Source organism: Solanum stenotomum, chromosome 5 (genome assembly GCF_019186545.1).
Source record: "Solanum stenotomum isolate F172 chromosome 5, ASM1918654v1, whole genome shotgun sequence".
In the NCBI taxonomy this organism is placed as follows: domain Eukaryota; kingdom Viridiplantae; phylum Streptophyta; class Magnoliopsida; order Solanales; family Solanaceae; genus Solanum; species Solanum stenotomum.
Window position 1 is genome coordinate 22,776,423 of NC_064286.1, and position 15,147 is coordinate 22,791,569.

The 15,147-nt window shown below is 34.5% G+C and overlaps 1 pseudogene; it reads right to left on the bottom strand.

Moving 5' to 3' along the window:
* Nucleotides 1–6,777: 6,777 nt before the first annotated feature.
* LOC125863790 (uncharacterized) lies at nucleotides 6,778–14,683 on the bottom strand (annotated as a pseudogene).
* Between the last annotated feature and the right edge of the window lie 464 nt (nucleotides 14,684–15,147).

Consider the following 15,147-nt stretch of genomic DNA (forward strand, 5'->3'; position numbering starts at 1 on the left):
TTGGAGGGAGAGTTAAGTATGTTGGAGGGAAAATAATATTTCAGTAAAATATTTAGGGAAACTACAAGGTCACAATTGTTAAGTGTTGTTTTAGATTTACATAAATAGCACACTTTAAAAGTGTAGTCATATGTGTAAATAGGTGCTGCCAATTATATCATTATATGGCAATGCTTAAAAGGTGTTGCCTATGCCACTAAAGAGCACGCTTTAGAAGTGTTGCCAATATTATTGTGGCTAAAAGCAAAAAACTATAACTACACTTCAAAAATGTACCCAAAAATATTTTAGGCAACACTTTATAAATGTTGCCCAGATTTAGTGTGGGCTTAGGCCTAAAATAGTGTAGTGTTAGCAAAAGATGTGCACAGACTTGCACGATTAAGAGTTCGACTAATGGATTACACAGAAGGAGGAGTAGTGGTGATGAATGGGGATGAATCATCATTAGTGTCAGAAGTAAAAGAGAAGCAATAGAAAGATCCTATTTTTCTTGAATTAAAGGCAAATGTTCATAAGCAAAAATTATTGGCTTTTGAACAAAGGGGAGATGGCGTATTGAGGTATCAAGGTAGAATGTGTGTATCAAGGGAGGATGAACTCCAAGAGAGGATCGTGGAGGAAGCTCATAGCTCCATATATTCTATCCATCTGGGTTCCACAAAGATGTATCTCGATTTGAGAAAAGTTTATTGGTGGAGTAGTATGAAGAAGGGCATTGCAGAGTTTGTTGCTAATTGTCTGAATTGCCAATAAGTTAAAGTAGAGCACGAAAAGCCCGGTGGTATGGCTCAGAATATAGAACTTCCAGAATGGAAGTGGGAGATGATCAATATCGATTTCATTACTGGGTTACCACGGTCTCGCATGGAACATGATTTTACTTGGGTGATTGTTGATAGAATGACAAAGTCAACCCACTTTTTGTCGGTAAGACTACCATACAGCAGAGGACTATGCCAAGTTATATCTTTAAGTGGTAGTTAGAGTTCATGGGGTACTAGTTTTGATTATTTCAACAGAGGTGCGCAATTTACTGCACAGTTCTGGAAATCTTTTCAGAATGGCTTGGGTTCAAAGATGAACTTAAGTACTGCTTTTCATCCTCAAACATATGGTCAAGCATAGTGCACTATTCAGACTTTAGAAGATATGTTGAGGGCCTGCGTGATTGATTTCAAAGGTAATTGGGATGATCACCTACCCCTCATTGAGTTCGCTTATGACAATAGTTACCACTCTAGCATCTAGATGGCTCTGTATGAAGCTCTTTATGGGAGAACGTATAGATCTCCAATTGGATGGTTTAAGGTTGGTGAAGCAGGGTTGATAGGACAAGACTTAGTTCATCAGGCTATGGAGAAAGCAAAAGTCATTCAAGAGAGATTGAAAACAACGTAGGGTCGTCAGAAATCCTACACTGATGTTGGGAGAAGGGAGTTAGAGTTTGAAGTAGATGATTGCGTATACTTGAAGGTTTCACCCATGAAGGGTGTTATGAGATTTGGTAAGAAGGGGAAGCTTAGTCCCCAGTATATTGGCCCTTACAAAATACCCAAAAGAGTTGGTAATGTAGCTTATAAGTTAGTGCTACCCCAAGAGTTGGCAGCGGTTCATCCGGTATTTCATGTTTCCATGTTGAAGAAGTGCATTGGAGATCCTTCACTTATCATACCTACTGAAGATATTGGTATCAAGGATAGTTTGTCTTATGAGGAGATCCGTGTTCAGATTCTAAACCATCAGGTTCGCAAGTTGAGTACCAAGGAAGTAGCATCAGTCAAGGTTCTTTGGAGAAACCAGGTTGTTGAGGAAGCTACTTGGAAAACTAAGGAGGATATGAAGAAGAGATATCCACATCTCTTTGATCCCGGAGAAATTCCAGACCAAGGTACTAATTCTCTTCTTAGTACTGTTTAATTTATATACTTGATGTGTTAAATTTGCTTGTTGGGTGGTTGAGCTGAATGTTAGATGTTACACCGTTAGCCTACTAAGAGTAATCTCATCCGAGGACGGATGTTCCCAAGGGGGCAATATTGTAACACCTCGCTATTTGAAAGAACTAGAAAGAGCTAGAATTAGAATAGTCATTTTTTAAAAGAATGAAAAATCTGGAAAATTGATTAAGTTATGTTAAGTTTGAGTTTTAGGTCAAATTCAAATGACCATAACTCTTATCTTAGGATGAGTTAGGTGTACTACAAGATACCGTAGTAAAGATCTTTGAATTATTTTTCCAACGCCACCGAGTTTGCTCAATTCCAAGTTTGTATGAGGGAGATGCGTCCATTTGAAGTTGGGCTGACTAGATAAGGAAAGTCAAAACCGGATTTTAGAAGGGTATTTTGGTCTTTTTCATACCCAGCTAATTAATTTCATTTTTGGTAATTAAGTTGGGGTCTAAACTGATTGGATTCAGTTTACGCTTTTGAAATTAAGTTAGGGTTTTGAGAGAAGAGAAAAAGAGAGGAGAAGAAACAAAGAATCGTCAAATTCTCGAAGCTAAGATCATGGATTTCGTCAAGGGGTGATCCCTACTAGGTATGTGAGATCATATAGCATTGGTTTGGTTCACCCACGCTCCAATCATGATTCAATTCAGCGTAATTGTGTTTCTTGAAAGAAAAGATTATGAGTTCTTGATGAAATTTGTTTAAGTTCTTGTGGGTTCTTGTTGTTGGAATTGTTAAGAAGTTTCTTGAGTTTGATTCATGAAATTAGGTGTGATTTTGAGTAGATTCTTACATATATTGGTGATATAGTCAAATCTAAGTGTTTGAAAAAAAACAATTAAATTTAGAGGGTTTAGAATGGAAAAACGAGCATAAAAATTTGTCAAAAAATCTGGGAAAAGGGGTGGAGTGCCGCACCACTCAGAGCGCCCCACAAAGTTCTCTGAAATTTGGCTTCTGGGGCGCCGCGCAAGCCAGAGCGCCCCAAGCTCGTGTTTGAAGATTCAAGGCTGGCGCCCCGCGCCACTCAAAGCGCCAGGGACGCCAGGCCTTTCACCTTTTCCCACGTCTTTCCATTTGAGTTCCCTAGATACGTACCTAAGTTTTCTAGTGGAGTTCTGCACTCTAAGGTACGTCTAAACATCATGAAATCATTCATAAACATGAGATCATGTGCCTTGAATCCATAATTCAATTAAAGGAAAGTTAAGAGTCAAGTCAAGAGAAGTTCATAGAGTCTTCCAAAAATCTTTTACAAATGTTTTAACTTTCTTTTAAGGCTTGAGTTTTGAGTTGAGTAAAGAGTAAGAGTAAACTTCATTTCTTCAAAAGATTATACAGGAACTAAGTTTTCCCAAGAGTTGAAATGTATTCACATTTGAACAAGAAGGGAAACACTGATTTCCAAGGGAGGTTTTAAGCTAGTTTTTGAGTAATTAACTCAAATCACATAAAGAGTTTTGTTTTTAAAACATATGAGCTGAGTATATTTTGGGAGTAGTATTGAGCACCGATATGGGGATGAGTTCATAATAACTCAAGTCTCCATAAACCATGTAGCCTTCGTGGGTAGAAAGGGTCATACTTTTTAGATGACACCTTGGTGCTTTTCTCATAGACTAGTGGATCCACTTAGTTGAGGCATTCTATATCATGGCAAGGTATAGGACAGTTCTGGCGGCGTGGGCGAGATGTTGTATCATCACTTTAGCACATAGTGATGGTTGTCGGTTAGAGAAACTCCCACAGTATTATATTACTTTATACATAAACTAAGTTGTTATTGTATTCCTCTAATACATTGAGTTGTCATCTACTGTTTTAAATGTTTTCTATAAACTGCACCTTTATTGTTGTTTTACTTTACATTTGAGTTGAGTACCCATGAGTTGAGTAAAGTTAAGGTAAGTGTTCCTTTCAGATTCCTTTCAAGCTTATGTCCTGTTTAGTTTTCCCCTCGCATGCTCGTACATTCAATGTACTGATGCTAGTTGGCCTGCATCATTTTATGAATCAAATACAGATAACCATGATCAGCATCCAGCACTTCATTGACCCAGTTGAGCAGTCAGAGTTAGTTGGTGAGCCTCCCTACTTCCGGAGGATTCCCTTTTTATTTCTTTGTAAGTCAGTTGTTAGGATGATCGGGGGTCTTGTCCCGACATCCCTCTTAGTATTTAGAGGCTTCATAGATAGTTAGATATGAGTTCTTTAGTCTTGTATTTCAGATGTTTTGCTAAAAGACTTGAGTTGCCACTTGGGCTAATTTTAATGTTTATCCTTAAACGTTCTAAGTTTATTTGAGGCAGTTATTGTTAAAGTGCATTTGGATCCTTGTATTAATGCTTTAATTCTTCCGCTATGAGTTAAGCCAGTCAAAGGGTCCGCTTGGGGCCAACAATGGTTCTCGAGCGCCAGTCCCGCCCAGGGTGTAGGCTCGAGGTGTGACATCCAAATTCATATATACGGATGCACAAGTCGGAAAAAAATGAGTTTATGTATCTATTCATATTATTAAGTCCAATGATGAGAGGGTTTATGTTTTGTAGGCCTGTTGTTATTGTTGATGGTTTACATCTTAGCGGAACTTACCGAGGGACATTTTTATCGGCAAGGACACTTGATAAGGCAGGTATGTCATGTTGTTTATGAATTTAATATTTTAAAATAGTAATTTTAACATTCTATAACAAATATGTATAAAGAATTATAATGTTGCGTGTTTCTATGTTAAGGTTGCATATTGTCGTTAGCTTATGGAATTGTAGACATGGAAAATAATTGTTCATGGACATGGTTCTTTCAACAGTTTAAAAATGTATTTGGTGAGAAAGAAAAAATGTGTGTTGTATCTGATAGAAATGAAAGCATACTGAATAGTGTAAGTATTGTTTATCCAAATGTTCCTCATTTTGTATGCATATGGCACCTTTGGAAAATTGTTTGTACAAACTTAGAAGAAGCAAATCCATACTAAGTGATCTGTTTTATTCAATGGCAAAGGCTTATCAAAGAGATCATTTTGAAAATTAATGGCTAAATTTGAAAAAGTAGATAGAAGAGTTAAGAAGTATCTTCAAGATGCTGGGTATGAAAGGTGGTCTAGATCTCATGCAGCAATGAACATGGGGATAATGATGAGTTCGAACATAGAGGAATGTATCAATGGTTGCCTTGGTGATGCACGACAATTACCTATTATAGACTTTTTGGAAGAAGCTAGAATTCTATTTAGTTCTTGGAATTGCAAAAATTGAGAAATAGCATCTTATACAAAGGGAACATTTGGGAGGAGATTTGAAAAAATATTGATTATAAACGCGTCCAAATGTGCGAAAATGAAGGTACATATTTGTATTACAAGTATTATGTATCTAGCTTTACTTCTCATTATATTGTTGTGTATACCAAATGAAAAATCGTGTAATGTGTCTCTAATTTGTAAACAATTGCAGGTTGTTCCATCTTCTGAATTTATTTTTTCAGTGTACGAAGGTGGGATAAGATACATTGTTTGTCTTGAGAGAAAAACTTGTTCATGTGGTAGATTTCAACATAACGAGATACCTTGTGCACACGTAATGGTTGTTTTCAAGAAGAGAAATATTACAGATGTACACACATACTGCTCTGATTACTATAAACATGATGCATTAACAAACACATATACAGTTTCAATGGAACCAATGCTAGACAAAAGTAATTGGACAGCTCAGGAATGTATTTTGGAAGAACTCGTCTTGCCACCAAGATACAAAAAAAACTCCTAATATACCAAGTGAAAAGAGGAAAAAATCCAGATGAAAAGCTAACCACAAACACGAAATGTTGTGAACGTTGTGGACAAGAAGATCACAATAGAAGAATATGTACTTTCTTCCCAAAAGATTCTTGATGATTACTTTTTAGGAGTACTTTTATGCTTCATGTCTAATAATTTTCTGGATATTTTGAATCTGTTAATAAGATTTCTGGATATTTTGTATATGCTAATAAAATAGTATCAGTTGTTGTGGTTTACATCGATGTTATAAGAGACAACCTGTTAAAAGATACTAAATATATTGAAAATTAATTGTTTCGTACCAAGTGTAAAATATATAGTATCAGGTGTTGTGCTACATACAAATTGGTTATTTTGATAATCAATTGTGTATCATATACATAATAATTTTCTGGATATTTCGTATTTGCTAATAAAATAGTATCAGTTGTTGTGATTTACAATAATGTTATAAGAGACAACCTGTTAAAAGATACTAAATATATTGAAAATTAACTGCTTTGTACCAAGTGTAAAATATATAGTATCATGTGTTGGGCTACATACAAATTTGTTATGTGAGAATCAATTGTGTATCATATACATAATAATTTTCATGATATTCTATATCTGGTAATAATATAGTATCAGTTGTTGTGATTTATATCGAGGTTACAATAGACAACTTGTTAAATCATACTAAATAAATTAAAAATTAATTGTTTTGTACCAAGTGTAAAATAAATAGTATCAGTTGTTGGGATACATAAAAATTTGTTATTTGAGAATCAATTTTGTATCATATACATAATAATTTTTAGGATAGTTGTATCTGCAGGTGATATTGTATCAGCAGTATTGGTGTGTACCATACTTATAAGATACAATTTGTAACAAGTTACTATATATATTGAAAACAAAATTAAAAGTGAAATACAGAATTTTGGACAAAAACAGTCTTGAAATTTATAATTATAAATTACTTAGAAATGTTATGTTAAAACGGGAAGGAATATTCCAAAATACTAATTAATGTATCTTCAAAACAATAAAACATTACTATTCTACATTAATTAGTCCATCTTGTGCTGGTGAAGTGTAGTCATTCTTCGGCCTTGTAGGATCATCATTATCGCTAACATATCCCGCCTCGGCCTTGTCCATACCATACTTCCATAACAGTGTTGCATATCTTTTGCGAAGGTAGTCACTTCGAAAACGAGTAGATGGAATGTTGATTTCATCGCTTAAGAATTCAACAAAAGCAGTTGCATACATTCCGCAGTCACTGCGACCAAGAATAAGATACATTAAAAAAATGAATTAAAAGTGTAAGTAGAGAAATTCCTTTACAATACTAACAAGATATTGCTTTGTTGTTACATAATGTCTTGAGCAAATTCCACCTCAAACGAATGTTGTGGACCCAACAGTTCACCAGTTTCCTTGTCTTTGTAAGCATCCAGTGTTGCCCAATCAGTTCTCTCCGTTTTATCAAAGAATCCACTATCATGAAGGTAGTTTGGAAGGATGATAGACAACTACTTTATCTTACCAGAATGAACTTTTTCTCTTGATCCCATAGATGAGTCGTACACTCGTATTACCCTTTTCTTTAAAACAGCCAACACCCAATGAAAATCTCCAGCACAGTTAACCAAAATATAAACCTCATCTACTAGATGCCATGGTAAAGCAACAGGGATCGAAAATCCATTGATGATGTCTTTGATAGACCTTTCATAAACAGATACAGTAACACCACGGAAAATGTGATCATGTGTACTAAGAGTATCATCTGCAGGACTGCAATAATACCTATTGTAAACAATGTTGATGTATGACTTGCACAAACAGTTGACCGTAGTGTATCTGTACTGATCCATGCTTCTTAGTTTTGACTTCTTGCGTAGATAGTAAAAAAATTACACATATGTGCTGTAAAATAAAGAAAAAAAGAAACATAATATATAAATCAGCATAATATGATATAAAGTATATTATGATACACGGAAGAAATAGCAAACTCAATTAGTAATCTGACATCTATTTTAAATGACACATGTTGATTGTGTATCATATACAAAAATGGAATGCATATTGTACCTGATCAGTCCAGCATTTCATTGGCAGTGACATAATATAAAACCAGTTCTTGTCCATAGGAAATGCGACAACAAAATCCATATGGTCAAAACCAAATAGAACATATTTGCCTCTATATTTATCCTATGATGGTTTCCTATGAGAATGATTATAGTCAAAATAAAAATAATTTAATACAAAATAATAGTATAAAGATACATTAATAAAAAAACTTACTTATTTGCATGTGATTTGAGGAGTCCCTTTTGTATCCACTGGAAGAACTCTTGCATTAAAACAGACGAGAGTTGATATGCGATGCGACAATCTTCAAATTGTAATGATCCAAGGGTACATCTTAGATGTAACTGGTACATAGAACCCCGAAGGACTCAATCTAAGCCACTTAGCATATCATAACATAAGATAATAGAAAAGTGCGGAAATTTTAAAACATTTTCCATACAATCAAAGTCTTTATAAAAGGAAAGCGAAAGTCTTTAACATTGTCTCAAACCATTTAATACAACTTTGAATAACTCTTGGGAAACAACCCATACAATAGTCTAAAACATAAAAGAAAGACATAAAGGAAAGGTGATCAATCCTCGATTCTATGAGGACTCACTAAGTCTTCAACTCCTTGCACTTTTAGAAATCTATCCTCAAGAATGGGACTCAGAATCGTCGAACCCTACATTTGATAAGAATGTAGGCAAGAGTATGCATTAGTACAAAGTACTAAATATGATAGCTAGAATAACATCATAAGACCATGACATAAGGGTTAGTCACCCTAAACCGTATGCCATAATCATAAGAGATACTTCAAGAAACATAAACTATAAGCATAAGAGACAATAACATAGTCATAAGCATAAGAGACATCGTCATAAGACATAGGCTATAACCGTAAGAGATAATAACATAGTAATAGACATAATCAAATCAGCTAGTTTATCATGACATAAGAGGAACACTTCATGAGCCACATCAAGGAAAGCTTGTGCAATATATGGATAATACCTCATAATCCCACCCATGCTAATCAAGTCACTTTAGGTCCTCATTTACCTTTATTACCTCTTTGATCTCATCCTTAGCTCATTTCTCATAGACAAGGGAACATTCACCTTTAGTCACACATGTATTGGAAGGGCATCTTAAGTTACCATAGTTCATAATTAATATTCTTATTGTAGGAATTAGCCTTAACCAACATAGACCATGTGAGCTAACATGGAATTCGGTGTCTACCCCACACCAAAAAGGAGTTGTCCTACTTGCCTAAGGTATAACCATACTCTTAGCTTAGGTGGATCCACTAGGTAAAGACCTATGAGGGCACATAGTTTATGGGATAAGGGGATTGCTATTAGAAAACCCTGTCTCTACTAACGTGAGGGCTTCCATCCCAAGAGATTTCTCCTAGAAACCTAGACTCTACTAACGTGAGGTCTTCCATCTCATCTCACTATCCACTCAGTGCGAAGCATAATTCCCATTGAGTTCATATTAAGTCTTGACTTAAAATCATATTTATGGAAGAATGTCTTGACACTCAATCCAACATAACTCATACTAAAGCTCATAGATTCAATAGGTGAGACTAGTCTTCCAACCTTAGAATCACTACATGTGAAAAACCTTTCACATCATATCATATTCATGCATAAGTGTGTATATGAGTGTAACCTTTCAACAACACAACAACTAGATCATGAGCATATTCACTTTACTCTCAAAGTGTTCTTAAAGCATGTACTAAACTTTATAATTCATGCATAATATCATATAAATGCCCCTTCAAAGGTCAAGGCTCATATCAAATCAACACATCTAGAATGACTACATTAGACATGGATGATAACATGATTCAAATAGTTCAATTACAATAAGAATAATCTCATAATTCACCTCATGGAGGTTCAAGACTTACTTTCAATCATCACACTTAAGGTTCAAGCACTAGACATGGATATCATCCTAACTCATGTGATTTTATCCCTTTATGCATTCAAACATCCATGAGGTAGATTAGGTGGGTAAAGTCCTACCACAACCATTCTATCTAATAGTCTACCATTATCATATAAGTTTCACTCTTAGGGCATTTGACATACATAGTTCATCACATTGGTTTTACTCTCAAAACCCTAGTGATCAACATTCATGAATACAAGCCTTACTCTCAAAGCTTTACTTCTTACAATCATCATACATACCTAGATTTCAAGGTATTCTAGTCATAAGCTTCATTCTTAAGCAATTCTAACCATATCTCATCGTAAAGGCTCAATCTCTATCATTACTAGTCACGATCCATCATATGTACTATAATCTAATTAAATTCATGTCTACTTGATTTTATTCTTGAACAATTACTACTCATAACATCAATTCTAGAAGATCATCTATAAATCCTCAATTTCACCTTTCATGGCATAAACCCACATAACTTAAATTTCATCAGTTATTATCATCATAATAACATGATTCAATACTAAATAAATAATAAACAAGTAATATCCACTCAATTGGATTCATACTCAACTTAACCCACAATATAGGAAGAAAGTCTAGCTAGAATTGGGGTTCATCTTTACAAATTAGGGAAATCTAGGGGGCTCCATGGATGGAAGAATCCATGGATGAATAAGCTATCATACCTTGATTATAAATCCCTCACAAAGCTTGCAACAATGGAGGAATTTGACCTAGCTTGGTTCTCTTCTTCTTCTTGAGTTTTCTAGTAAAAGAATTTCTTGGAGGGAATTGGGTTCTTTCAGTGAATTGAAATAATGACTAGGATCAATGTATTTATGGGTCTAATAGCTTTATATAGGTGGTCTAATTACTAATAAAATTATACCACTTAACCCCTAATTAATTCTAGAAAGTTTCATTAACCCCCAACTTAAACCGACTTAAGGCAAAGACTGCCTCACCCACGAGACCAAGCCCACGGGCCATGGGTGGACCCACGAGGCATGCTGGTCATCCGTAGGTGGAGGTACTGGAACCCTGACCCACTACTCCCCTCACCCACGGGGTGTGAACCCCCTACGGGGCGTGGGTCCCCAATCGTGGGTGCACTGTTTTGGGCAGATTTAGGGGTGGTTTGCTAGGGTCCTCTTCAAGGAATCTTGGTTGGTCCTTGGGGAGTCGTACCTTGACGTTCTAACCCTTAACCCTTCATTCTAAGTACGGGAAGTCAAATCTATGACTTTAACCCTCACATCAAGCTCTAGAACCCTCACATAAAGCTCTAGTTTAGTCTACTAGTTTCTGAGGTGTTATACAAATGGAGTGTATGGGCGGATGTCATCTTATATTTTCTTCTTGCCCTTATCACTTGATCCAAAAGAAGTCAAATAAGGAGACTGCATAATCTTTGAAGGCATTCTGTTACATGAAGCTTGAGTCTTTTTATCAAGATTGTGTGCAGGCTCTTTGACTGGCAGTTGGGTAGGTAGTTGGTTGTTAGATAGAAAATCATCACTACCGGTTATCTGGAGTGGAATGATTACACTCAGTGGTTTGGCATTAATTAGTTGGTTTGGAAGTCCATATACAAGTACATCTATGATTATTTCAGTTCCGGATGAAATAGAGGCCGATGTGGTAGAATCCTACATGATGTCAGGGAAATATAACAAAAATTACAATTTACATAAGAAAATGTTAACATTAATTTTCCAGTAAACAAATTAGAACCATACCGATGTATCAACAATTATTGGATTTGAAGCATATTTTTCGAAGTCTTGTTGAATTGTACCAGCAACATCTTCGTTACCGCTCAATACTTTTGTGTCTGATTCGTTGGCTTCAACTCTTGCATCCTCCTAATAAAGAGAATATCATATACTATTATGATTTTTTTTTCAAATATAATTAATGTATAATAATTCAAAAACTCTTTACTTACCACTTCCTTATCATGAAGAATTTCATTTTTCGGAAGATCACTATGGTGTGTTATGGGTAGAACCTCAGTGGACTCTTCCATTGCATGTTCCTTAATGGATGTATCATCCTTCTGTGTTTATAAATTTGTTTATAAGGAAAAATAAATTTAAGTATCTGGTAATGGTAGAATATTAATGTTTTGATTCAAAAATAAAATATAGTATCAAATACACTATTAATGTTTCAAGTACAATCACTAATATACAAAATAGCAACATTTGTTTCATTATTAAAGTATCAGCCATTATACATGATACATTATTAAAAAATTTTAAGGGATTTATACACACGATAAGTGCATGTGATATTAATGTAAGTATCATATACGTACTTTTGAAACCTTTTCTTCAGTACCATGTTGTTTTTTCAACCTCCACAGCAGGTACATCAATATCATGATAAACAGTTGCAAAATCCATGTGTATGGGTGAAATGGGTTGTTGAAAGAATTGATCGGAAGTGGGTTGTGGATCAACATTACCTTTCTCTACGTAATCATCCACTATATGTGGCGTTGAAATGCCTCCAATATGCTTCATGATCCAAACCATCAGTATAACACAAAACTGAAAAGGGAAGCAAAAAAATAAAAATGCTACCTTTTCACTTTTGTTATCTTTCACGCCAACTGTTTTCATCAACTCAAAATGATTTTCTTTTATTAACGCCTCAAGAGCTCCAATTTTGTTGTCAACCTAGATTCCAATTAAGCATATTAAGTGGAATTAACAATAAACAAACAAATGTTTAAATCATATGATTGTGTTTACTTACATAACATTTCATGTAATCCTTCAGTTCCTCAAGTCCTGCACTGTTCAAATTTGTTCTTTGAAAAATTGTATAATGAGAAACACCAGATACATTATCGGCTTGTGGCAGTTGTGAAATCGGAGTTTGAAATGGCTGATTTGGTTACTCATCTGGTTGTGTGGCTTTGGGCACATTAGATTTAGGTAGATGTGCAACCTTTCTTCTCTTGGGGGTAAGGTAGATCATGTGCCAACAACTCGTGTTGATCTCCTAAACAGTTGCTCCGGAGGTTTTGATGAGAAGTCTTCAAAACCAGGAACCTCCTCTGGTTGCACCTCCTCATGATTAACATTTGATGAATCTTGTTGAGTTGGAGGTACATGACTGCTATCTGGTAAATCAAGTGATCTGATTTCCTCGGGAGTTGGCTGAATGTTAGAACAATCATTCTATAAAACCAAATAGTAAAATATCATGAGAACCAAAATAATAATGTATCACAAACTAAAAAAAAGGAAGTAAAATGTTGTTATGTACTAATTACCTCAATAAAGATGATTTCCATAAACATCTCAAATTTGGGCTTTGCAGCCACAACTTTCCAATTGCATATCCTTGGTATACAATTTCCTTCTTTAACATCTATCTTGTTATGTATTACAGACGCACATTCATATACCCAGATATTAAGTGCGTGTGGGAATCCATTCAAGCAATACATTCGTTTGTCGAGTTTTTACTCTTTTCTAAATGATTTCATTAACTTTGTGAAGGCAAGTTGTCCCCACGGAAACTGTCGATAGCTGCAATCTTCTACCATTAAGAAATCTTCAATAAGGATTCTTGCATCACCAAGTTGCGAGAATACAAATGTATGAATGAAATACAAGATAGTCATTTGAAGGGCATCATCAGTGCTGACCCAACCGCCCATAATAAAACGATCTACCATACGTCCTTTATTTACATTATAAGTTGGACTATGAAAATATCTTTGAACCAGCCTACTAGTTTTTGAATCTGAATATATAAAATTCTTGATATTTCCTTTACATTTCAGACCAGTAATAATAGCAAACTCTCTGATACTAAATTGCAAGACATTTTCTTTGGCATGACGAATATGAATTGTTTTGTCTAGATTGTCCTGCTCAATCTCTCATATATAAACACTTGGTAATATGTCCTTGATAGTTGCATTTGGGGATATTTAGGTATGGAGCAAATATAATATCCTTGAACAATTCCATACCTCATTCTTTATTGACAACACTAAATCTTCATTAAAATTTGAGTTGTAAGTAGGACAAAACTTTAGAGAGTGCTTTGGAATATGTTTAATTACATATTTCATATTTTGCAATTCCATAAATGAGGTTTATCAATCATTAAAAAAAGTAAATGATACATGCAGACCTACAAATGGAAATGCCATACTATTTCAGAAAAATATAATGTTTCACTTTATTTAATACTAAATAATAACAAAACATAAGTGCTACACAAAATCAATTATTTTGTATATACAGTGACGTATATTTGAATATGATACAAAATGTAAAATTTCATATCCATTATATGTTATTTAAGTATCATTTGCTCAATCATCTATGGTTATGATACACTATACAAGAAACAACCTACGTGTCATACTGTGATTTGAACACCTATATCTTAGATACAGTTCTCTTCACAAAACTTTAACCAAAAAAATGATTTATGTAGATTTTTAACAAGATTACCAATGAGTAAGTCATACTCAATACCAACATTTGATAAAAAAAAAATCATAATGTCATTCAATCTTATTAGTTGAAATTTACTCTTTTGATACATTAACAAGTAACAACAATATATGCAAAAATTATTGTATCAGGGAAACAATTGAAGATTTCAAACAAGATACACAATAAAAATTTCTTTATCATTAATGAATCAGATTAAACGAAAACAAAATAAAAATAGGGGGGATACATGAAATTTTAAACACGATATATGATAAAAAAAAAAAAATACATACCATGGGTAGTGTTGGTCAAAAAATGGGAAGGGTAACTTTTCTACCTCTTTTCTTTGGGATTTTTGCATCCTTTGCTTTATAAGATGCATGTACATCCTTTTTTGATTTTATCTTCTTAGAACTTTGATTTGCCATAATTGTCGGGTCATGCAACCTTTTAGATCTCAATTCTGCCCAGTTAGGATCTTCTAAATCAAGTATTAGAAAGTTGTTAGGTGTTAGATCCATAATGCAAGAGCCAAAACGATGAAAACATGAAAAAAAAATGAAATCGAAATGAAGAAGATGAGACAACCTATTTTGAACTTTGCAGACGGTTGAATAGAGATATGAATTGTTTTGAAATTCAAATTGATTTGAATTTGATGACTGATTTTGTAATGGGGAGAGATTGAGGGCGAGATTTTAGGAATGGGAAACGTGGGTTTTGGTTCTTAAAGAATAATGTATCCGGCAAATTTGATTTGGGGAAAAGAAGGGAATTTTGTATTTTGTTGAAAGCGTAGGGAAATAATGATAATATGTAAACTAATGTTGTGTACTTTAGTAATTTTTCCCTATAAGTAACCCTTTTTTTGGTAGATGTAATTAGAGCCGTC